At 46.6% G+C, this 22,830-nt stretch overlaps 1 protein-coding gene across 1 annotated transcript in view; it reads left to right on the forward strand.

The window, feature by feature from the left end:
• The window catches only part of EMILIN2 (elastin microfibril interfacer 2), a 278,099-nt gene that overhangs the window by 143,259 nt on the left and 112,010 nt on the right, over positions 1-22,830 (forward strand). The gene's annotated exons all lie outside the window — the stretch shown is intronic.

Below are 22,830 nucleotides of genomic sequence, written 5' to 3' on the forward strand. Positions count from 1 at the left end.
GGTATCCTCCGTATCTTTGACCCTGTCTCTCAGTTTGGCGTGGTCTGCTCACAGGAGCCCCAATCCCGTCGCCACCTGAGCTATGTCTTGCTGCAAAGCGTCCTTTGTGGCCGCAATGGCCTCCAGAATACGGTCCTGCAGCTGCTGTAAATCCGCAGGGCCCTGCGCTGTGCCATCCGGTGCTTCAGAGCTGGTAGCTCCTTCCCCTCTTCCCTTGGGCTTCCCCATCTTGCCTTTACGCCAACCGACAGTGTCCTCGCCGCGATTCCAGAAGGGGTCCCCTCAGCTCCCCTCCAGTCGGAGGGTGCGCAGCAGGCGCACACGCAGGGCCAATAGATCTCCGAGTTTGGGTTCCCGAGACGCTTCCAGTACACTCTGGGCGTTAGCACATAGAAGCCGGTCAGTGCCAACATCACAGAAGTTGCTCAACGCCCTGTCGCCTCAGCTCCCAGCTCTGAGGGCTCGCCCACGAACCAGGCACACGCAGTGTTCCACATCAGGGCCCGCCAGCCCCGGCACGTCGTCCGGCACTCCAATCCCTTTCCAGGCAAGCACTCCGCTAGGGCACAGAGGATCCCCCAATATCACGCACTCCCCGCTCCGCTCACCTCATACGTGACTTCAGGCCGGCACCGTGTCCCAACTATTGCGGCTGTCCCATTTGTAGGGCCCGCTGCCTCCGGGGCGCTCTAACGATGTGCCGGTCTGGGTCTCAATGGCAATCAGCGCAAGGACATCCTGTCGCAGCTCCAGGGCCCCCCTGTCAACGATGATTCCTGCAGCTCAGGTCACGCAGGGAGAACCCTCTCGGGGAGCGCCCTGCCACTTAGTCCCGCTCCAGGCAGCACGGGTGCCGACGGTACTGCCGGTGACAGGGCCCCAGAACGGTCTCGGTCCAGGCCCCCTCACAGGGCTCTCCCTGCCTCCAGGCCGGCCAGCACACTCGTCCCCAGCGCCCCCAGAAGCATAGGCAGTCTCAGTGCAGCCCGGGTCCCGCACCTCCTCAGTCTTGGTGCGCCAGTGGGTGTCACCCCTCACTCTACCATTGCCGGCAGCCCACCATTGGCCATCAGCCCTGTCAGGTCCGTCGTACTCCGGACTCCGGCCGCTGGGAAATCCTCACCCCGTTGGGCAGATGCGCCGTCCTTCCCGCAGCCAAGCCCCAGTCAGGGTATCCGCTGTCTGCAGTGCTCGCGGCTCTCCTCCTCCGCCCCAGCTCACGGCAGCTCCTTTATTTGCTGACTCTCGGGGCGGCCGCCATCTTACGGTCCTTTGTGACGGCCGGTCAGCGGCCGAGTCAACCCCCGCCTGCAGAGCCCAAAGTCACGGCTCTCGCGGATGTCGGTGCTCGGGTTATCGATCCTTAGCTGTACCAGCTCTCAGTGCCAGCCGCCATTTTGGGCCAGACTGCCCGATGTCTCTTTGTTCCCACCAACGGGTCGATCTACCGCCGGAGTGGCGTTATATCCGGCTCCTGGGGCGCCGCCGCCGTTCCGATGCACGGTGCTGCCAGGATGGCACCGTTCACGCCGGATTCCGTTCCGTTTTCAGGATGCTATCAGCGATCGGGCGCGGAGCTCCGGGCTCACGCTGCCAGTCCCCTCGGCATCCAAGCCACGCCCCCGAGTCAAAACTATTTATTTATTTTATTTATTTATTTGTGAATTTGTAACGCGCCGGAATCACACCCGAAGGTGTATCTCCGCGCAGTGCTGTAGGGGGATACAGGTCCAGACTGGCGCTAATACTGAAACAGAGTTGTCTTGAGACTCTTCCTGAAAGCTGAATGGCTAGAGCACTGTCTAAGGGAAAGGGGGAGGTTATTCCACAGACGTGGACCCATAACAGAAAGGGCACGTCCTCCCTGTCTGGTCTTGTTATGTCGGGGAATCTGCAGTAACAGCTGATTACTGGAGCGTAGGTTACGAGAGGGGCGATGATGGACACATTTTTCGGCCAGATAGGGCGGCCCTAGGTTATGGAGACTTTTGTGCACCACGCAGCAGGTCTTAAATTCCACCCGTTTCCGGATAGGGAGCCAGTGGAGCAGTTTAAGAAGGGGCCGGGATGGTGTTCTGGGGGGGGCATTTGTCACCAGGCGTGCCGCGGTATTCTGTACCACTTGAAGTTTGTTTAGCACGCCTTCATTGGCCGCTAAGAGTAGACCATTGCAGTAGTCCAGGCGACTCAATACGAGGGCCTGAACCAGGGTCTTCCTTGTGCTGTCAGGGAGAAGAGGAAACACTTTCCGAAGGAGGCTGATGACATAGAAACAAGACCCCACCATGGTGTTGGCATGATGTACAAGAGTGAGGTCATGGTCAAGACGGACCCCCAGATTTTTCACCACCTGTTTAGGGGAGGGGGCCTCTCCCAGACTGGTAGGCCACCAGTCAGGGGTCCACAGGATTTTTGCTTCCCCGAACAGCATGACTTCCGACTTTCCCACATTGCACTGGAGAAAGTTCCTGGCCATCCAGCTGGCGACCGCAGTCATGCCATTCGAGAAAGCTTGCCTTACCTCGGGAGTAAAGGTTTTAAAAGTAAATAGCAGCTGAGTATCATCAGCGTACGAAATGGGTAAAAACCCGAAAGACCTCATGATATCAGCCAAGGAGGAAACATAAACGTTAAACAACGTAGGGCTGAGACAGGAGCCCTGCGGGACTCCTCTGGTAATTTTGGTAGAGATGGAGCTAAAGGAGCCCATGTTAACCTGCTGGGTACGCTCTGCAAGAAAACTGGTGAACCACGCCAGGGCAGATTTTTCTACGCCAATCTCCTTTAATCTTCTTACGAGAATGGTATGAGATATGGTGTTGAATGCTGCGGACAAGTCCAACAGCACCAACACCACAGATAGACCCCTGTCCAGAGACATACGTATAGTATCCGTGACAGAAAGAAGAGCCGTCTCGGTACTATACCCAGGTCTGAAACCTGATTGAGAGTGGTCCAGACAGCCGGTCTGTTCAATGAAGCTGGAGAGGTGGAGATTGACGTGTTTCTCCATCAATTTGCCGACAAACGGCAAAAGGGAGATAGGCCTCAAGTTGGTTATATCCGACCAAGGGATGGAGGTGTTTTTCCTTATGGGCTTGACCAAGGCCTTTTTCCACTCCAGTGGGACTAATCCTTCAGAGAGAGAGCGGTTAATCACCGTCTGAATAGTGGGACTAAGAACATTCCCTATAAGATGCATCACTCGGGCGGGGACAAGGTCCGCCGGACTGCCCGATTTAATCGTCCCAATCAGTGAGTTGACATCATCCAAACTGATCTCGGGGATAGAGGACAGTACAGAAGGGCCAAGTCCAGCTGTTCCGAGCTGAAGGCTAGGAGAGGAGTCCCTAATATCGACCAAAGTGGTGGATTGAGCAATATTTTGGTAGATAGAGTCAATTTTATTTGCAAAAAACCCAGCAGTATCATCACATAATTGTTGGGACACCGTCTCTGGGCTTTCACACGCGATGGGCTTGGTGAAGGTTCGAAGAACCTGGTACAGTATTTTAGGGTCATTGCCTGCCTCAGATAATTGAGAAACAATATGGTTTTTGCGGGCAGCTCTGATATTTCTATGGTAGAGTCTCAAGGCCGAGTGATAGCGAGATTTATCTACTACATTCTGAGAGCTTCTCCAGGCCTTCTCCAACTTCCTACATGCTTTCTTTTCTGCACGCAGTGAATCAGAGTACCATAGTTCCTGCCTGCGGTTAGACCGTTGGTTACAGAGTCTTAGAGGGGCAATGAAATTAACAGCAGTGTTCAGGGCAGCATTATATTTAGAGAGGGCCCTGTCAGGGGTATCCGAGGGAGAGAAGTCCGGGGGGATAAAAACATCTTTAAAAGTCTCTGTGGAGACCTTGTGCCACTGCCTGCGCCATAAAGGGAGGGGAGCAGGTTGAGGGCGATCCTCTGTAAGGGTGGGGAGGGAGAAGCTTATCACAAAGTGGTCGGTCCACTCCACCTGTATGGGAGGGTAACAGGTCAGAATGTGCGAATTAGACAAGATTAGGTCAAGAGTGTGACCAGCGCGATGAGTAGGGCCCTGGTTGCACTGTTTGAAGCCCAGAGTTGCTAGATCAGCCAGCAAGGTATGGGCTTCTACATTATCGACCAATTCGCTGTGGATATTAAAATCTCCGAGGAGTATAAAATGAGTCCCCATACTAATATGTGGGGCCAGCGTCTCCATAAGAGTAGTAGAAGCATCTGAGCAAGGGCCCGGGGGCCGATACACCAATGCCCCCTTCCAGCTGGCCTCCAGGTTAGAGCCAATTTTAAAGACCAGAATTTCAATGTCCTTGGTACTGCATTGGTCCAGAATGGTGACGGTAAAGGTATCCTTGTAAATAATGGCGACCCCTCCGCCGGTCTTAACAGGGCGGTCCAGCCTAAGTATCTTATATCCCAAAGGGGTCCCCAATGTGATTGCAGGAACCAGATGGGGTTTGAGCCAGGTCTCAGTACAGAAACAGTAATCAGGGAGGGCAGAGTGAATCAAATCCCAAACCTCTGAATGGTGCTTCGAGAGAGATCTTATGTTACAAAGTATACTATTTCCCATAGGGGACCTGGGTCTGGGGTCCTCAAATGACAATATGTCAGAAGGGAATTTATAGGGGTATGACTGGAAATGGCAACATTTACACGAAAACGGGCCTCCAGGACATGGCCCAGAGTCCTGTACACAGCCTTTGTAGGGGGAGATCCACAAATTGCGTAGTTCATATGAGGAGTACCTTATTCTATTCACTACACTACGGGTAGATGCAGCTGATGTAGGGGTCATGGCCCCTGGCCCCGTTTGGTCACGGACGGGCACAGACGGGCTCGTCTCCGGCGCGTCAAGGCGCACACCTGCGCGCAACCGCTGCGCGCTTGGGCGACGAGAGGGCTTAAATGCCCTGCCTGCTGCTAAAACTAGAGCGCTAACCGCGCCAGAGGCTGGGTGGGGTGACTGGCTCTTCCTGTCCCGCCCTCCGCTCAAACGGCACTGGTTGCCGCGTCGGAACGGGGCGGGGCAGGGGAAGAAACGAGCACAGGCCCTCTAGATGCCGGAAGCCCCAATAAGTCCCCGGTGCACCAACAGAGTATTAACAACAGTTAAAAACACAATTTTAAAAGAGAAGCGATCACAATTTAAAATGTGCAAAAGCACAGCACACAGGTATCAGGCAGTATGGAGCGCAGAGCGCTGTAGCACTCACAGCACGATGTAAGAAGCGGGTCGGGGAGACTCTGCCACCGTCCTCCCTACCGCAAGCTCCCGCTGCTCCTCGCTGCCTTAAATGCCCTGCCTGCTGCTAAAACTAGAGTGCTAACCGCGCCAGAGGCTGGGTGGGGTGACTGGCTCTTCCTGTCCCGCCCTCCGCTCAAACGGCACTGGGTTCAATATAGTGAATGTCACTGGGTTCAATATAGTGAATGTCTGCCATTTCCCCCTTTTCCAGTCGGCCAGGAAGCCACCTATTGATATGCCTGATTTATTTCAGAGAGGGGCTGCCATGTGTAAGCCAGGGTCTAGTTTTACTTTAAGTGTTTTCTGTACAGTCTTCCAAACCTGAATCATGAAGGACACTGCGCTGTGATGGTCAGTATATGTATATTGTATATAGGTTATGGTTACAATCTAATGTTGCATTGTGAGAAGTTAGCCTGGCATATGATGTCCACTAGTTCTAGTGGGCACCTTGCACCAGTCTAATCGACCCTTATTGATGATGGTTGTAAAGTCAACCTTATAGAAAGCTATCCTAGTGGTAGCATGAACCAGCAGTCTTCAGGCTAAGACTTCAGTAGGCGAGTTAAGCAAGTTGTTTTACCATATATAATCCCTTGAATACCAAATGAAAGGACACCACACCAGGTATATATCAAATATATATGTATTTAATCTAAACACAACCCCTCTGCACTCTTTATGAGGTCAGAGGTCAAAATACAATACAAGTCGCACAGTTAATATACGATAAGTTGCACAGTATACATTATGCCCTAGGAGCCTCACAAACCATAAGAAAGTGGTATAAGTACCACATGAGAGTTAGAAAGCAGGCCTTGGGTCTGTAGAATTGCTGGGGCTACACTAAACAACCAGTTGTTAGGAAGTAGGAGACCCACAGGAACCGCGTGCAGTGTCTAAACACAGGCGCGGGCTCCCATTGACTTTCCATGGTGTTCGTAAGAGTTACAAAACTAAAGATTAAGGACACTTCCAGATGGACTTGGATGGAACCCTTTTAAACTAGGACACTTGGAGAGTCAATACCCACGGGAGCACCGGAGTACTCGAGTTACCTCACCCAGGGAACCCGGGTGCATAGGTGTCTTTTCGTGTCGGGTTTCGTCGTCGTTTTCTATGGAGAGCTGCAAAGAAGTGCTGCAGGCGATCAGAGGAAAAGTGTCTGGGTGGATCCAAGGGTGGATTGGAGATGTGAAGAACCTGAAAGCAGAGGGGACAGAGTCTGGGTCACTAGCCAGTGACCAGGAAGGAACCAGGAAGGAACCAGGCGATGTCGGATGCTTTAAGGTGAAGAAGGTGAGTTTGTCTCTTCAGCCATAAGGTTCAGGAGGCATTGACGATGACCAGGAGCTGGATTCGAGCTGTCCCACGATGGATCTAGATGACTGTAGTATTGGTATTCGGATTAGACTCAACAAGCCTTGGCAACCGCAACCCACGCAGGATGTCAAGATTGGCTCTGTCGCAGACCAGCAAGGTCTGTGGCGCTTCTCCTTTCTAGAGAAGCTGGGGCAAGCCTGGAGCAACCAGGATCACAAGTCATATTCAAGATGGCGGTAAAATGATGGTTGGGGCTGGGGCTTCTCGTACCCCAATGCACAACTTACTGAGGCTTCAGGAAAGGAGTACAGGTAGCAAAATGCAGGATGTCCAAGATGTGCGGTCCCACGTCTCTCGTGTCGGCCACGGGTCTCAGCTTTGCTGTGGATGTGGGTCGGGGTCAGAGAAGTCTGGAAGTACTGTTCTTGAGTCAAAGAGTCTTCTGGTTCTGGCGGGAACCTTGAAACTGCAGACTGGCAAAGTTGCTGTTGGTGCCTGTTTGAACAGGGTGGTCACTCCTCGACCACAAAGGAGATGTCTTCCGTCTTCTAGTCAGAATAGAATGTCAAAGGTCCAAGAGCTCTGCATCAAAGTTTCTTTCCAGGATAATCTAAAGTCTGGATTACATGCCTAGGTCCCTCCCATGGGTGGACCTGAGAAGGGGGTGGTTACACCCCTTTCCCTTTGTCCAGTTTCACGCCAGAGCTGGGGCTGGAGTGCCCCAGCAACTGGTTTGAACCGGGCTATGCATGGAGCACCTTGTGTGCCCCAGTCAGTGTCTAGATGCATTCTCTGAATGCAGCCCTCCCTGCCCCAATACACATAACCCCTGTCTGGTGGCGTGCTGGCACCTCCCTGGACAGGAAACCTATTGTCCAGGCTGCCCTTGCTGGAGTTTCCCCCAGCACCAGGTGGTCAGACTCGTGTCTGTGGCAGCAGCATCCATTTTGTGATGCTGAGGCTCTGTTTAGCTTTAACCGGGTAAAGCAGTAACTTACATGTCTTTTTCCTCTAGAAGGGTGGAATGCTACCCCCACCGCCAGAATTGGCGGGGGCGGGGGCTAGTATTCCAAAGTGTTTGACACCTTACACAACATGTTTTGATAAACCCAAACCAAAGTTAGCATTAACCGCGAGGATTATAATGCACTTAAGAGTATATGGTATCGTTATATCATAGAACAGCTATAAGGAGATGGTTCTGAAAGCTGCAGAGGGGCTCAGCTCATGCTAGGGTACCCTCTCACATAAATCCAAGCACTCTGCCTCCAGGATTGTCGCGGCCTACCATAGGAGTGGCACAGACCTGTCGTGTCAGTTTGGAAGGCAAACCAGGGGTAGCACAATACATGCTGCAGCCCCTGGTTGGCCTAGGGTACACGTATGCCCTGGGTACCTATGGTACACTATACAGGGGCTCACAAGAGTGACCCAGTAACCAATCTGGTATGTACCTAAAGTACATGGTATCAATTCAGAGAGAGAACAACTGGGCTGTGGGTCTGATTAGCAGGCACACAGCCACACTAAAGTTGAAAAACCAGAGAATCACAGCAAAAAGTAGGGGTGACCATAGGAAACATACCCTACTCTCCTACATGCATTCTATGCTAACCCAAAGCAGTGGCTCTGTTGGTACCCCATTGAAGTACGTTAGCTAAGAAAAGTGGTTTGCGTGGTAACGGGTGATCATATGAGCATTGTGTAAGCCACTTGATGTGGTATGGGCATATAATTTGCTGGATTTCAATCCAGGACTTGAAGTTCCCAATATAAAGGATTTAATGGTCGAGTCTATTCTGTTGAGCTGTGAGTTTCTGATCATAATAGGTAACATCCCAAAGATGTAATTGAATCTCTGGACGATTACCATTTTGACAGCTTGTACTCTTCCCCATAGAGAGAGGTCGATCAGGGACCATCTCTCAAAATCTGCCTGCACCTTGGAATTGGTGGGAGATTTTTATCTACCAATATGCCTGAGAGGCCTCTGTCTAATAAGAGGCCTCGGTAGCGCAGAACTTTGTGTACACCCTTCATCGGGAAGTCCGGTATGGTGGCTCAGTTCATACAAAAGTGAGAGCGTCATCGCTTTACTTTTCCTCCACTTTGTTTTTTAATAGAGAGATCTAAGAGAATACGTTTAAAATTGATATCAATGCAGGTAGTTTCTGAACCACAAATATACCTGTCGTAAGGATGTCATCCAAGTACAGAAATACTTTCCCTGTACTACTCAGGACGGGACACCAATCACCAAGCCTGAAGTTCAGATGTTAGTAGCCAAGGATACAATGAAACCAGAACAATTAAAAGGGGAAACCTTGCCTTGAGTTGCATTTAATCCGTATAGGAAATGATAACATCCCACCACACACACACAATTTACCTGTGCAGTTGGTAGGTAATATATCCATTTGATTTTAGATATGAAGTCCTGGCTAAGGCCAAATCATTCATGACGCATCCCCATTCCACTCCATCAAACACCCTTTTAGTGTTTAGGCATTTAACAAGTGCTTCCTTGTCAAGATCTTTTGCTTTGCAGTGTAAGAGGCTAGTGTTTTCAGGTGTTTTCTGGATGACATTCTAGGGAAAAAGCCCAGTTGTGTGTGACAGTGACTAATACATACTTCAATCCATTGCAAACTGTCTGCTTGGAGATTTTTGAACAGGCCTTCTGATTTATCAATCTGATTCACCACTGTTATAGTCTTCTTTCCTTGATCTGACACATATGTCCGCTGCTACATTTCTTCAAGCCTTCTGAGAAACACACTTGACCACTCTAATTTCCTTTGGCTGTTGCATTGCTTCCAACAAATCCAATATGTATGCACTGTTTTTAATTGAAGCTCCAAAAGGTGTCATAAAAGATCTTTATGACCACAGTTGACCAAAATTATGGACCACTCCAAAACCATACTGCCTGTTTGTATAAATTGTCACACTCAAATGTTCTGACAAGCATAGATATGTTTGGCAGAAAAGGAACCTCCAAAGTTTCAGAAATGGAACATACTACATAGATAGCTCTCAGTGTTCCAATTGGTTTCTTAAACATCAACAAATAGTGTCAGATCATCCATTTCCAAAGGAGTTTCTCTAATGCCTCATCTTGGTTCAGTACATAACTCAGTAATTTTAATGCAGTTGGGTTTCGGTTCGCCATACATTTCATCATTCCTATTAAATTCCCTGTCTTCACAACTTCTGTTTGAAACAGAAAGTAGTGTTTATGGCTTCACCTCTTAATTGAGATGTTTTCGGGTGCAAGGATATTGTTCTCATAACACGTTAACCTGCTAGTTGTCATGTGCAGTGTTCTCGTTCTTCTCAATAGAATCTTCACTAAGTAAAGGACATACACAATTAAAGTATGACCCATCACTCTTCTTTCACTTTATTCAGTGGTGACTCAAACAGTTGCACCTATTTCAAACAGTTAGAAAGACTTACAGCTACAGGATCCAATACAGCTAATATGCATACTATGGGTCTAATCAACCCACCATGCTTTTGGGTAAGGATCGATAATGCATATCCACTCTTTTCATGACAAAATGAAAAGAATGTTAGAATATAGTCTAACTTTCCAAGTTCTGGTGCATGACAGAGACTCTGTCTCAACTCTTTGACTCCTTCAAAACATTCTTTGTCAAATGGTACTGGATCTTGTACAACACTGCGGGTCAGCATTACTAAAGGATTTGCAAAAAAGAAAAAGTTTGGAATCCCCTGATGCCAGTAGATAGCAATTCCTCAAAACATCCAAACCTTCCTCTGTTTCAGAATTGCTTAAACATGTTCTTTTAAGACTTTCCTCACACCTTTTTCACTATGATGTCCAAGATAAATTACTTCCTTTTTACAGTACTGCATTTTAGTTGGAAAGACCTATGTCCACTGTCAGCTAAATAATTTAACAAGGAAATTGTATAAAGTTTACAGTCCTCTTTTGTCTACGATGCTACTAAGAGATCATCAATATACCATACTAAGACTCAGTCACACGACAACCTTAACATTTCTAGCTCTTTCTTCGGGATTAGACTAAAGATTGAAGGATTTTCAGTTTCCCATTGTGAGATTCTACACCACAGGAGAACTTTATTCAAAAATTGGAAGCCAAATAAGTATTGACCCTCCTCATGTATAGGAATCGAGAAGAATGCTTGGCATAAGTCAATGACTGTATACGATTCTGCATCTGAATGAATTTAAAACAAAATTACTGCTGGATTATGCACCACAGGACAACATGGGAGGACAGTTTTATTAGTCGTGTGCAAATCCTGAAGTATGCACCACTTACCAATCTGTTATTTCATTCCCATTATAAGAGAGTCCCAAGGACTACCAAGTACCTCCCGGAGCAAAACTGTCCTTTTTGACCAGATGTCTTGTGGCATCCTACCCACGGATGAATCAGAATTTCTGACACATCCTTGGGACCATTTGCCATGGTTCCCCGTACTGTAAATACGTAATACCCATTCAGTCGTACGGTTTTTTGATGCAGATACAAAAAATGTTGATACATCGCTGCCTTGGTGCAGCGATGCATCATTTCTTGTGAATAAGGCCTGGAGTCTTCATTTGGGGACCAACTGCAAAACCATCCGTTGTACAATAAATCACAATTCATTTGGCAAAGCAAATGCATTCCCAATTGATTCACATGGCTTTAATCCAACAACATAAACTGGTGATTATTCTCCATCTGACAAATTTTAGCTGAGCTGTAACCTTATTAACAATGTGTTTATTACTAATTCATACAACTTGGATTTCTCTTCCTGCGATGGGTAGGTTTGGAACTTTTACAGAACAAGTTGTAGAACACGTAGCCCACTTGTCAATTAAAAATGAAACGGGATGGCATTGACGTCTCTATCAGTATATGGACCACTTTGGTCTGCCTCCAGGACGGCTCCACGTAGACAATCTTCCTCCCCCTCAGGCACCGTCATTGTGAATTGCTCCTTGCTGAATAATCATTCAGAATCAATGGATTCTGCTATTCCCCTACACTATAGTGTATTTTATTTTGGACATTTTGCTGCATCATTGGTGTTGACGGCACTGACATCTGAAATGAGTTCTATTTCTGCACACTCCGCTCAGAATTTGAGACCTTTCAGACCACCATATTGTTCTGCATTTGAAAAACAAGCACTCCCTGAATACTGTTTGGATTCTGGCGATACTCCCTTTTCCTGAGGCAGATCCTCCCACAGAAATAAAAAGCAATATTTAAAAAAAAAAAATATTTTAACATTTTCATTCATTCCATTATTGTTCATCATCCCTCTTCCAAGCAGCTTGCATTTGCATCGCTCCATTTGCACAACTTGCATTTGATTTATCCCATTCATTCCAGACTAAACAGGATTCATATTTGAACCCATCTGGTTTTGGGAACCTCTCTCAAACTGTTTTGTCTGAGCAATTATCAATTTATCCTTAATCTTTTGCTGTTTCGCATGAAAGTAATCACTACTTTTCTTTGCCAACTTCAGGATTTCATCTGTGCTTTTCGTCTTCCAACACAATTTGCTCTGCTGTATATAGTTACTCAGCTCTGACCTCAAATTCATCACAAAAGCAGAAACGAAACTGCTGACACCATCTTTTTGTGGATCATAGACTACACTGTGTTTCTTAAAAATGTGCATTAGTCGATTGTAAAATGCATGCACTGTTTCTTAGGACTCCGCTAAAGTTCTCAACGTTTTCATCCAATTTATATTCTTTTCAGGCACTCTCTTCCTAAAAAGCTCAATTTACTTGTCTGTACTTATTGGCTACTTTCTCAGAAGGAGCATTATTAGGAGCAACCATAGCTGATACCTCAGTCGGCAATGCAACCACTGATTTACACTGGTCCAGAAATCACTATGTACTACAATCTCAAATAAAGAATTCAGATCAGTCCACAACACCTGTGACATATTTGTCAAACTAGGCACTTACTTGTATCACCTTTCAGGTTTCACTCTCAATTTCAGAAAGTTCATAGTAAACGCATAAAGATCAGCCTTTGTCCATGGCACATGCACCAGATTTCCTCCATGCACTTCACTTAATGGAATTTCTAAAATCCTTCCTGCCCCAGCTTCTGAATCACCTGCCTGTATCTACCTTGCCACACCTTCAGTTCCCTTCACATTCTTTTTACATGCTGTCCTTTCTTCTGCTTTTCCCGATGTCGAACGGCATGTACCACACTGGTAAAACTGTGTGTTTGTCGGACAACATAAATGTCAGGAATGTACCAGACTGAGCCCATGCACACCCTCATGATATTTGGGTCTATCTTGCTGCTAGACCACAGTGCACAATCTGGACCACTAACCTTACAGGGCACCAAATGTGTGTGCAATCTCAGAATATGATAACCCAAATCCTCCCAAGGAAATCGTGGTAACAGATCTAGAACCTGTTCGCATGGCCTCTGATGCATAACCAAAGAAATACACAAGAAATACTCAGCAAGGCATTTCAATGTTTAAAATATGTGCACTGCGATTATCAATAGAATGAAACAGATTGCATTAATTAGCGTTACAAGAATATTGAAAAAGGTGAATATTTCCACCATTGTGCTATGACAGTAAATATATGCAAACATATAAGCACTGTGTATAGTGCACTCCTACCTTGCAATCCCTAACCTAGTGTTGCCTAGGATGGGTGAGCTTCCAGATCCCTGCCAGGGTGGTCTAACTCTCCATTACCTGTAGGTAGGTGTCATCAGGCTGCCCGTCTTGTTGTAGAGCAGGACATCCCTCATGTTGGTATGCAGGACTCAGCAGAACTGGAATTCTGACATGTGGTAACCTTGCGGTATCAGCTGAGTGCACCTCTCCCTAAACAAGGAAGTGGTTCTGTATATATAACAATAGAACCCATGTGGCCATATCGCAACCACGGTCAGGCCACAATTGTTTATTCTAGTTGGATATCGTCGTTGCCTACCGGACAATAACATAAATAACATTTGCGCAGTGAACTTTATCCCTTGTACTGAAGGTTCAAGGTATTGTGATAGTGTGCCTCCGAAGTGGAAATGTAAGCATTGCCGATTCAGAGAATGTTATCCTGCATGGTAACACATGCAAATGTATGTCCAAAGTCACTGTGTGTAAAAGAAACGTGAGCATGTAAATGGCAGGGTTTCAAGCCGGGCCTATCCTGACCACGTGACATTGACACTCCAGTCCTTTGTTTTTTCAATCAAAATCTTAATATGGGCTCTCATAGTGATTAAACCAATTTTTCTAATTGCATTGTGTGTTGACTCTATTTTATAAATTCATTTTAAATTCCTCATCTTACTGATGTCCCCCTTGCACTCTTCAGCCAATTCCTTTAAGTTTATTGTGTGCTTCAATTGCAAATCTCACTGCTTCTTTGATCAAATATCGGATTTCATCAGCATTGCATGCTTATAACTTATTTAAATCAATATTTCTCTGCAACCTTTACTCAAATAACATTTTTAAAATGTCAATGTTAATTGCTCTAGGAAGCTCTTCAACCACCACTGTCCTTTGCAGATAAGTAATTTTGCAACTGAGTAACAAAGCCTGTTGTATCTCTACTAGTACCAGGCAATGCTGCCATTACTGTCCTCATACAGTACTACTTTCTTCTCCTGCACCCACACCAGGACCAGGACCAGAACTAGAACCATGCATCCCCATTGCTCCAACTGATTACGGAGGAGGGTACAAATTCAAAAGATCATTTTGGAAATTATCCTCTTTATCAAAATCATAGGTCTGCTTCCCTCTATCGCTTGCTTTGGTTTTGTTATGTTTCCATAACTATGCCAGGATAGGCTCTTAGACCTTCCATCATGTCCTCCCTCCAGCATTTGTCTTGTAAATCCCACTTAGTCTCCAACCATTGTCTAAATGAACCCCTCACCTGATTTGACATTTTCTTTCTCGCTTTTCATGTCGCCATTCTGTCCCATTTATTTAGTGCCTCAAATTGTGTAGTTCTAGGTAGTGGCTTCATGTCATTCTTAGTTTGCCGTTGGAAATGCAGCTTTCTAATTTTAAAGGTACCCTCTAATGGAAACTGACATTTTTTGTCAGATGTTGTATATTCATGCCATTCATAAATCTAAGCAGATGTGTGAAACCAAGTCTGACATCATTTCATATGCAGGTGTCCCTTGAGTAGGTACTTTCTGACCCTCAACATTAGGTACAACAGAAACCTAATGCTTTTTATATTCCCCATTATTTGTGCTCAAAAAGATCTCAAAATCATAACAAAGTAGTAGAAAAACAATCCCAGTGCTGCTCTGTCAATTAGGCCAACCTATCACAGGATGGCTCTGTCAGCAACCAGCTAATGACAATGTGTCTTTGTGGTGACATCTCACCAATCCCAGTACGGCTCCCTGGCTGACTAACCAATCACAGTACAACTTCTTTGTGAACCATAAAACAATTACAGAACCCTTCCGTATTTATTTTAAACTGAATAAACCCCTTTTCTGTTCAAACTAAATAAAGATGATTCAGTAAGTCAAAGTAAAGCAAAATCTCTCAACCAATTGAAATCAACCGAACACCAAAAGCAGCACTTTTCACAGTACCGTTTAATGTCTCAAGTCACACCAAGCAGATCCCTGTCAAAACGCAGTCTGCCCTGGTTAATGTACTCACTCCTGTGCAGTTAGGAGGAAGGTGTAACTTAAACACACAATCCTGAAAAAGAATCTAGTTCGTTCAGAAACCCCTGTCTGTGTGTATGTGGTGCCTTGCGCTACAAGCTACCTTATGCGGACAAATAATACAATATCTCAAGATCTTGGATTTTGACTAACCTGCTGACCTAATCAACTAATAAACAAATAGGTTCACAAATACAAATAATACATCAATAAAACGGTGATCAACCCACCAATTGAACCCACAATCAACATTGCACATCCATATATCTCACATAAAGAATAGAAATCCATACCCCAAACTCATACTTCTGCACTCTCCAAGCAAACATACAACATCCACAAATCAATGCACCATATTTATACTTGCACACTGGATCCTTCAGGAATGCACTGCAAATCAGATCTCGAGAAACTCTAGTCCCGGAGTGTCTGGAGGCACTCTAGAAAAAAATCCACTGTTCTCTCTGACTGTGCACTAGGGATTAGGAAAACCTTTTGGTGACCTCTTTAACTTGGAGTGCTTTTTAAAACTCAACCATCATCTGCTATCAATTTGTGGCAGCAGAATCCTGTACCCCAATATTTTGGTCACCATTAACTTCAGATCACCCCAAAATGTATCTCGGGCAGTTCTGCTCCAAGTTGATCTTGTGTAAAAAGGCAGCCTCCCCCTACATCAATTGAGTAGAGTAGCAAAAGAAATCATTTGGAGCGCTCAATGATATTGAGTTTTAGATCAGAGGAGAGTCATAGGGGTTTATTACAAAATCCTCAGACTCGAGCTATACAGAATAATTGCCATGAAAGCTCAAATGCAGAGTTATACAGAGTAATCAAAAGTAGAAATAATTCCAAATCCCAAGGAAGCACCGAAATCAGGAAAGGAATGGGCAGCATCCATAGTAGCACCAAGAAAAGCTCAAACATCTATGCCTCACCCCAAAAAGTAAGAGGTTCTTATACATAATTATTGCATATTTCATTATTGAAACATCAAACTCATCATGACATGATTGGAAGTAACAATTTTCTCACAAATCAGAATACTTTGTCACAACCTAAATTCATTAACATTATCCCAATTTTAAGAAAGCATACAACATCTTTCATGTTAGTGCTATCCAGAGGTGTTCAAACTAAACTTAAGACGATGAACCTTTTGCGCTGATGTTATGTTATGTTATGTTATGTTAAGGGACTTTTGTATAGCGCACTGTCACCGGAGGTATCATGGCGCTGAAAGGGTGCTGAGGAAACAGAGGGATTTTAGCGGGATTGTGGGAAAAGCCAGGTTTTTAATGATTTGCGAAATTGAATCAGAGTACCGGAAGTCCTAACTGAGAGGGGGAGAGAGTTCCAAAGTTTGGGGCCGAAAAAGGCAAATCTTCGACCCCCAGATCTACAGAGTTTGAAGGGAGGGACCACCAGAAGATGTAAGTGAAGTGATCTAAGGTTACGTGAGGGACAGTAGGGGCAGATCAGGGATTTCAGAAAGGCGGGACAGGAACCAGAGAGAGATTTGAAAATAAGACAGCCAACCTTGAAGGCAGCCCTTAGGCTAACCGGGAGCCAGTGTAGCTTGATAAGGAGGGGTTTGGCGGACTGCCACTTCGGAATCCCGAGGGCCAGTCTCGCCGCCTGGTTTTGGATGACTTGCAACCTATTGATGGAGCATTTGGGCAAGCCGTAATAGATGGAATTTGAAAAATCCAGGCGGGAGAGAACAAGGGCCATGATGACTTGAAGCAAGGCATCGGGAGTAAGAAGGTAGGCCACCTTCCTGATCCTGCGCAGTTGGAACATGCAGGAGGAAACCACTGTCCCCACCTGCGGCCCCAGAGAGAGCCCAGCGTCAATAGTGACCCCGAGGCTTTTCACCGAGGTTACCGGGGAGGGAGGAGAGCCAAGCTCTGTCGGCCAGAAATATGGACCCCAGTGGGCGGCGCTCTTACCCGGCAGGAGGAGCTCCGTCTTACCGGGGTTCAATTTCAGCTGGTTCTGACACATCCACTGAAAGATATGGGACATGACTGCCTGAAAAGTAGGAATAGAAGAAGGAGAGTTTAGAGAGAAAATGAGTTGTAGGTCGTCCGCGTAATTGAAGACGCGGACGTCCCACTGCCTCAGAGAAGAGAGAAGAGGGCGAAGATAGAGATTAAAAAGAAGAGGGGATAGAGAGGAGCCCTGAGGGACCCCACAAGGCAGATGTTCCCTAGGGGCCCTAAATGTACCTAGGCTGAGGGACTGGGATCTCCCCATAAGGAAAGATTTCACCCAGGCCAGCGCCAGGCCCTGGATGCCGGCCTGTTCGACACGGTGGAGGAGGATGTTATGGTCCACCGTTTCGAAAGCGGCCGACAGATCTAGTAAAACCAGGGCCTGGGAGGTACCCTTGTCAGCTCCGTCTCTCAAGGTGTCTAGGACAGCCAGGATCACAGCCTCCGTAGAATGACCAGGGCGGAAGCCGGCCTGGTTGGCCTCGAGAAAGATGGAACTCTCGATGAACCCCGAGAGACAGGCAGTGACATGGGCCTCCAAGATTTTTGAGAAAAAAGGTAAGAGAGAGATAGGACGATAGTTTGCCGGGACGGCAGGGTCGGCTCCAGGCTTCTTCAACAGAGGCACTAGAACGGCCTCCTTGAAGGAGCTGGGTACCGTCCCGGAAAGAAGAGAGGAATTGAGCAGAGGAAGGATACAGTCGGGTAGAGAATGGCAGATGTCGCAAAGTATGGAAGGTGGACAGTGGTCGTCAGGGGAGCCAGACTTGATCCGGGCCGCCAGGTTGGCTAAAGATATAGCGTCTAGTGGGGGAAGCTGGGTGATAGAGAAAGCATTATGAGGGGGTGTGATGGGAACAGCATCCAATGAGGTGACCGGGATAGTGCCCTTAATCAAAACAATCTTCTGTAAAAAAAAAGGTGCTAAGTGCATTGCAAGATTCCTGGGTAGGGGCCTGGGACAAAAGCGTTCTGGCGTCAGACGTGAACTCGTCCAGAACTCTAAAGATCTCCTTTGAATGATGAATGTAATGTAATGTAATGTAATGTAATGGACACTTATAACGCGCTGCTACCACTCCAAGGAGTATCTTGGCGCTTCACAACCCAGATGGCGGAGTTGGATAGGGAGAAGAAGTCCTAATTTCTACACGTCCACTACACTAAGGTCCTACACAGAGCGTCAGGCAATGAGAAAATCCAGGTTTTCAATGCTTTCCTAAAGGGGGCTTCCTGGGAAAAAGACCGCAGGGAGAGGGGAAGTTTGTTCCAGGCCTTGGTGCCTAGTACAAAGATGGATTTGCCACCCTTCGTAGCCAGTTTAAAGCGAGGGGTAGTAAGTAAATTCTGGCTAGCAGATCTCAGACAGCGCACTGGGTGGTATCTTTGGAACCCCTTTCGTAAGTAAATTGGGCCACGTTGGTGGAAAGCCCTGAAGGTAATCAAGAGAAGTTTGAACAAAATTCTCTTTCCTATTGGCAGCCAATGTAAGGTGTTCAGGGCTGCAGAGGCTGATGATCTACGGGGCAGACGCAGTACGAGGCGGGCAGCCGCATTTTGGACCATCTGCAATTTGTGGAGCACGATTTTATTTGCTCCAGCATAAAGTCCATTGCAGTAGTCCAGCCTAGAATTTATTAAGGCCACTGCGACTGTTTTCCTCGCCGACAGAGGAAGAAGATCAAAGAACTTCCTGAGTGCTTTGATGATTTGGAAGCACATGCCTGCCACTGCTACAGCCTGGGGTTTGAAGGATAAGCAATTGTCAAATTTTATGCCTAGATTTCGGGCAGATACAATTGTGTTGGGTGGGGCTTCAGCATCTGATGGCCAGCATGCTATGGGAGAGAAAGGGTTATTGATCCCTATGGGTAGGATTTCCGTTTTTCCGGCGTTGCACTTTAAATGGTTGTTGTTCATCCATTTAAATGTTGCTGCAAGGCAATCTCTGAGGTCTTCTTCGGCACCTGGTCACTCCCTGTCCAACACCAAAATCAGTTGGGTATCGTCAGCGTATGAGATAGAACTGATCCTGAATGACGCGATCAAGTTCATCAGAGGTGCCATATATAGGTTGAAAAGGACAGGGCTCAAACTAGAGCCCTGTGGCACCCCTGAGCTGACGTTTTTGGCCTCAGATTGATATGGGCCAAGCACTGTTATTTGGCGTCTGTCAGTGAAAAAATTCCTACACCAAGCCAACACCTGTCCTCCCGCCCCTGCGGCAGCCAACCGGTCCAATAAGATGTTGTGGGACACGGTATCAAAGGCTGCCGACAGGTCAAGTAGGATAAGGACAGCCTGTTTTCCCTGGTCCATTGCTGCTCTTAAGGTTTCAGCAGTGTATAGTAAAGCTGATTCGGTAGAATGTTCTGACCGAAAACCTGACTGATTCGGGTGGAGAACGTTATTCTTCTCCAGGAAGTTAGTCAGCTGACTATTGACAAACTTTTCAGTCAGTTTGGATAGAATGGGTAGCAGGGAAATTGGGCGTAGGTTGGAAAGGGTAGTCGGATCGGCTAGGGCCTTTTTTTGGAGTGGCTTGACAGCTGCAAGTTTCCAATCATTTGGGATACTTGCTGTTTCTAGAGAGGAATTGATGATACTGTTAATCATAGGATTAACCATCTCTATTAAGTGGTGCAGCACCGGAGGGGGGCAGGGGTCAAAAGGGGAACCTGATTTGCTGGCTAATATGGCTTTAGCAGTTTCCTCCAAGGACACTGGAGCGAATTCGTCAAGACGGGGGGAGGAAGTCAGTTTCACTATCTCTTCGTCATCCATAGTTGTGGTGATTCCTAATGGAAAGGTGTTAGTAATAGTTAGGATTTTGTTGTCAAAGTAATCAGATATCGCATTGCATAGATCTTGCGATGGAGGGATCTCCTGCGATAGAGCTGAAGGATTCATAAAATCCTTAACAATCCTAAAAATAGCTTTTTGTTCTTGGCCAGCTGAAGAAATGGCCTGTAGATAGTGATTCTTTTTTGCTAATTTTAATCCTGCATGATACTTCCGTCTGGCTGCTATGTAAGTGTTACGTGCGGCGGTGTCGTATTTACGACGCCACCTCTGTTCTAACGTTTTCACTTCGCCTAATTCAGACTTAAGAGCTGGTGAAAACCATGGAGCATTTTTTTTCTTATTCCTAGGTTTCAAGTTTTCATTGCTAGGTGATATGAGCAGCGTGCCCGCTTCAGCAATCCAATCACAGAAGATCTGATAGTCTGAGGAGGTACAGTCAGTGAGGGCTGGTAACCCATCTTTGAGTTTTTCAACGATATCAGCTCTCCTGACTAATGACTTCCAGTCCGGAGTGGATTTCGTACAAGGTTTATCCTTGTGTTTTAAAGAATTTAAGGAGGAATTCCGAGTTTCTGTTATGAGAAAAGGGATTAAAAAATGATCTGTCCATACCTGAGGGCAGGGGGATTTAACTGTTACTTACTCAACATCAAGCTGGCAAATTTATCAGCGCCAAGACACCCTAGGGTATATGCTGCGCTTTATAAATACTAATAAATAAATAAAATAAATAAATAAATAAATAAACTGTCAAGCTGGAAAAATTGGAGCATATGCCATCTAATAGATGCCCTGCCTGATGAGTGGGTTCGTGATTCACAAGAGTGAGTCCCAACACTTCAATTGTGTCCAGGAAACAGCTGACTCCAGGATCAGTTGGGGACTCAAGGTGCAAATTGAGGTCACCCAACACTGTAAAGTTCGAGAACCTGAGAGTTAAATCACTCAGCACATCACCTACAGAGTCCAAAAATGTGGAGTGGGGGCCTGGGGGACGATAGATAAAATATGACTAGCCTCAGCAATGGAACCTCAGTGGAAGGGCCTTGGAAAAAGTTCACAGTTAGGAACACTAGAAAGTTTATTCAGATCATAACAGAACAATTAACATCAACTTATCTTTGTTCTGCAGAGCTGTGGGGAGCGAAGATGTGCAGGGAAACCAAAATGGGGGGGAAGGAGGTCAATACAGGAATGAAAACAGCATCAAACTGCATCGATTTATCCAAGATGGAGTTTCATGTAAAAATGTGGCATAACTAAATCATGTTAATAAACATATTTCCGTTAGTTGTATTAAACTTAGTTCAACTAGAATCATATTAATTCAGCATTTGCGTATTGGTTCTCACATAAAAATCACTATTCACCATTATTATCTTTTCATGAAAACATAAAACCAGAAAAATACTACTACTCATATAATGTCAATATGGAACTTTGAAACATGGGGGTATATTTACTAAAAGTTTACTAAACGCAGGGCAGCAAGCAAAGTTGCTGAGATGCATGTATGAACGAGAGAGAGCTGAACAGCGCCATAGCTATTAAGATGTGGCACTGTCAACTATCTTCCTTCACTGGCGCATTTGAGGTTGCCTGGTACCAACGCAGGCATCCCTGCACCATAGTAGAAGGGTTCATGCATTATGGGAAGAAGTGTTTTTGTGCCAGAAGGAATACCTTCTTGCACAAAAACAATCCTAAGAAGCAATTTCACCTTTCTATGCTTGATGCATTCTGCATCACGCATAGAAATGGGAAATAATGAAGAGAAATAAATGTATTTACCCTTGTTGCATCATGGTCGGGGTGGTTTCCCATTCTGGCGCAATCGCAGGTTTACTGATTTCAGTAAATCTGGAATTACGTCAGTTTCCACTGTTGGATGCACAGCAATGCCCATGCTCCACCCATGAATGCCTGTAACTAGAAAATGTAAGGCAACGCGGCGCAAATGCGTCGCTTTACATTTATTTACAAAGTCAAGGAAGGGCAGCCAAATTTCCCCTTGCATGGCTTTGTAAATCATACTTAAGCCTTTGCTTTGCCTTGCGTCACCTTGTGCAACACAAGGACAACGGAAAGGCTTAGTAAATCTGGGCCTAAATCCCTCTGCAAACCTTAACTGCATTTGGATGGAAAACAATTGATTATATGAAAAATTAAACTAAGGGGTCCATTATGATGACGGGCGGACTTAGTCCGCCCGCCATCACATCGGGACCCGGGACCGCCCGCCTTAAGGGCGGGGGTCCCGATCAGGGCATTAGGATGCGCCCGCCACACAGGCGGGCGCATCCTGTATGGGTGCAATTGCGGCGGGCGGAGCAGAAATCTCCGCCCGCTGCCATGTGTAAAGTGCACCTTTTGCTTTTCAAAGTGCAACATGACAGGCACCACGCGGTGCCTGCCATGTTGCACTTTGAAATGCAGGGGGGTACCATAGGTACCCCCCAAGTGCAACCCCCCAAGCCACGGACTCCCAGGGGGCCCGCAACGGGCCCCCGCAGGGAGTCTCCGCATGCCTTTCCGTGGCGGCATTGCCGCCACGGAAATGCATTGGTGAAAGCCCATTGTAATATGGCGGGCGGTGTCTAACAGACACCGCCACCATGTTACAGGTTTTCCGCCCCGGCCGCTAGGCGACCGGGGTGGAAAACAGGCGGGCGGTGTTTCGCACCGCCACGGTCCCCTCCACCATCCTAATATGGCGGAGGGGAATTGTGCTGATGATGTCGGGCGGATTTCCTCCACCAGGCTGG

This window comes from Lissotriton helveticus, chromosome 4_1, assembly GCF_964261635.1.
Source record: "Lissotriton helveticus chromosome 4_1, aLisHel1.1, whole genome shotgun sequence".
In the NCBI taxonomy this organism is placed as follows: Eukaryota; Metazoa; Chordata; class Amphibia; order Caudata; family Salamandridae; genus Lissotriton; species Lissotriton helveticus.